Raw genomic sequence first — 3753 nt, 5'->3', positions numbered from 1 at the left:
TCTCTATTTTTTTTTTTTTTTGTCTGTTTTGAGTTTTCTTTTTTTAAAAAATATTTAAACTGGAGATTCATTAATCTAAATTAACTAGAATTTAATTTGAAATAAATCAATAAAAAAAAATTTAATATATTTCTACTAAGAAAAACCTTGCTTGGGATTCATTTTTAAGAAAATTGTTCAATATTAGATACAATCACATTAATCTCACCACTCAAGCTTTAAATTAAATCAACTTTTAAGTTGGATGCTATATTCTTTCACCATATTTTTACCATCAAAATTAATAAAAATATATTAATTAATTATGTTAATATTCTATATATTCAAAATAATCTTTATCAAAAAATTAGAATATAAATTTTGAATTTGTTTTCAAAATTCGCCGCATGTAGAATAATTTATATGTATAATTTATCAGAATTAAATATTAAATTTTAATTTATTGAATCTCAACTAGAATCTCAAATATTCTTTCTTTTATTCTAGATTTTAAAAATATAAAATTTAAACTTGGTTATGTGCAAATTATTCTTATGAGTTTTGATAATGAGAATCTAACAAAATAATAAATGGGAGAAACAATAACTTATTAAGATTAAATTAGATACAATTAAATATATATAATACCATATCGGGCACGGTCTCTCTGAAATATAATAGCATTTAGAGTCCTTTCCCCATTTTTAGCAAAAGGTTGTAGGTGCCATAGCTGCTTATCACTTTAGTCATGGATTAGAGTTTTAGATTTATATTTCCATTTATATTTCTTTTCCATCTAAAGTTGGTAATTATGCATTTGTTCAATATGTTAACAAGTAATATTTATATTGAATCATTAAAAGGTAATTAAGTAAAGTGAATTAGGAGGGACAGCCATAAACTTCAAACAAGACTAGCCTTATCTTTAAAAAAAATACAACAATATCCAAATAAAATATATACATATATATATATATAAACACACGCATCTTTGTAGTTTTTAATTTGATTTTTTTTATCCATTAATAAATGTTATTTTACAAGTCTTGTTTGGGTTGTGAAAACTTAGTATGATATATACAAATCAGTCTAAGATACCTTATATATAAAAGAAAATAATATTTATATTGAAGAAAAAAAGAAAAAGAGCATATTGAAAAATAGTTGATTAATTTTGGAGGGAAAAGGTCTTTAAAATGATTTCTTTGAATCTTGTTCTTGTCTACAAGATTTAGAGAGAGAGGAAAAAGAAATGTCACGATGAAAGAGGAATCGCAAGGAGAAAGCAGTTCCAATTTCCAATGATAACTTAGAATATATTTTTTTTTATTGTAAATATGCGGCCACGTGGAAGTGATAATGACAATGAACAAAGGATCCATTGCAAGTATGAAAAGTACGGTTTTTCTTTGAGAGAAGCAAAAACTTGAATTTATTAACAGTAAAACTACTTGAACTAGAATGTATTTAATAAATATTTATTTGACAACAAAAAATAATTTGTAAGCAAGAAACTTGAGATCTTGGGTTCAACTATAAACATAATAAACTTTTTTAGTTCTCTATGATAAGGATAATTTGAATTAATTTCTGCTTACAAAACTAAATCCTTACCTCATTGAAATCATCATCATTATTATTATTATGAAAATAAAATGGTGTTTTTTATGTACAAATGATAAAATTGTAAATTTTGGTTTTTCAAAAAAACAAAATTTCCTTTTTTTTTTTGCTCTTTATACTTAAATTTTTTATCATTTTATACTTAGCCTATTTATCATCATTTGTTTTCTTATCTTTATTTTTTTAATATTATTTTAATTTCTTTTTTTCCTTTACATTTTTTTAGAAAAGAACTATTATTTTTTTATTCTTTACACTATGAATAACTATCACTCTATATTTTACCTAGTTATATCATTTTTTTGGTTCTTACCATTATTCTTTTGTAATTTTTTTTAAAAACAATTCTTTACACTTTTTTTAAAAAATTATTACAAAACAATTATGGAAATAAAGTTTCATGGTAGCAATTTGGTAGCAATTGCAACATTATTTCATTATTCTGCTATGTAAAATATTAACTTGAGATTTTACATATTTTTATTAACATATATGATATTTACTATATTTGATTATATATAAGCATTGAATTTTGATTTACAGTTATATTTGTTACTTGATCTTAAAAAATATGTTAATAATATCTATATATTAATTTTTTTTAATAAGAAAAAAAATTCAAATTGCAACAAGCAAGTTGAATAAACCCGTTAATACTTTGTTTTTTTTGCATTTGTTAGCACAAAATGATTCTCAATGTATTTAATTAAATACATGCATAAGCATTTTGATTTATAATTAATTTTTATAAGAAAAAACCACATTCAAAAAAATTGTATATTTATTTGTGTTTTGTCAAAAAATTATCTAACCCACGGTAACGTGCTAGTCACATAACTAGTCCTTGATGCACTCATTCAAAAACAATTTATTACATCATAGACTAGCATACTAAAATAATTTTTAATTAATACTTTTTATTTGAAATAATTTATAAAATTAGAATTGTTTTTCAATTTCACTCACATGGATTTTTTTTTAATGTTAAATTTGGTATCTATTCTTTTAATTACTATATATTTTATTTGAAATGTTTTTTATTTTTATTTTCAATTTCATCTTCTTTTATTTTTTTTCCTATTAAATTTGGTCCTCATTTTTTATTACTATTTTTTTACCTTGAAAATGTTTTGGTTTATTATTATTTTTTTACAATTTTATCCTTCTAAATTCAATTTATTGGGTGTGAAGCTTCTTAATTTGGCTCAGGTCTAGAATTTAATGGATTGTGAGTTTAAGATATTCGAGTTTAAAAGGTTTGCCTAAGTTTACTTATTTTTTTAATCTCTGTTTCTTATTTCATTCTCTAATATTTTTTTTTCCGCTTTTTATGAGAGTTTTTGTCTTTTTGAGAATAGAATGGATTGCTTTGAGTTTTTTTTTCCAATCTTTTTATAGATCTAGATTTTTTAAAAAGAATTTTTATTAGATTAAATTAATTTTTTCATCCTTTAACATTAAATTGATCTGATATTGCCATTGGTTTTTCCATGTCTTCGTTAAATTTTGCTTTTTTAAAAGGGATTTTGTTTTTAATTAAATTTATTTATTTCATCCTTCAACATCAAGTTGGTCGGATATTGAGATTCTTGGTTAAGATCAGGTATTAATTTAACGGGTTACAAGTTTCAGAAATTAACCTAAATTTAGAAGGTTCAAACTTCAACCAGATTTACTTGGATTTTTTTTTTTTGAGCTTATGTTTTTCTCAATCTCATCCTTAAATATTTTCTATTTTTTTCACTTTTTATGAGATTTTCCATTCATTCCAAAAAAACACACAAGTTACCCTAGGCTTTTTTTATATATTTGTTGAATTTAGCTTTTTTCATAAGAATTTTTATTTTTTAATTAAATTAAATTAATTGATTAAACATAAACATGAGATTTACTTTATGATATTTTTTATCATGCTTTCTGAGTCATTTTTCTAATAACACAAATGATCTTTTTCAATTAGCTTAATCTTAGATTTTTCTTACTTCTTTGAAAATGTTGATGTAACATGAATATTTGTTTTGTGAAAAAATGGACACGGCCCGCAGCATAGCGCAGACCATCTAGTTAGTTAATGATGTAACCATATTATTCGATAGTTTCACCCATATTTACCTAATATTTTGTCCATGTTTTATATGTAAAATGCCTTGA

The sequence above is a fragment of the Populus euphratica genome, unplaced genomic scaffold (assembly GCF_000495115.2).
Source record: "Populus euphratica unplaced genomic scaffold, PopEup_1.0 scaffold552.1, whole genome shotgun sequence".
NCBI lineage: Eukaryota > Viridiplantae > Streptophyta > Magnoliopsida > Malpighiales > Salicaceae > Populus > Populus euphratica.
Note: the sequence above shows the minus strand (reverse complement) of the source record.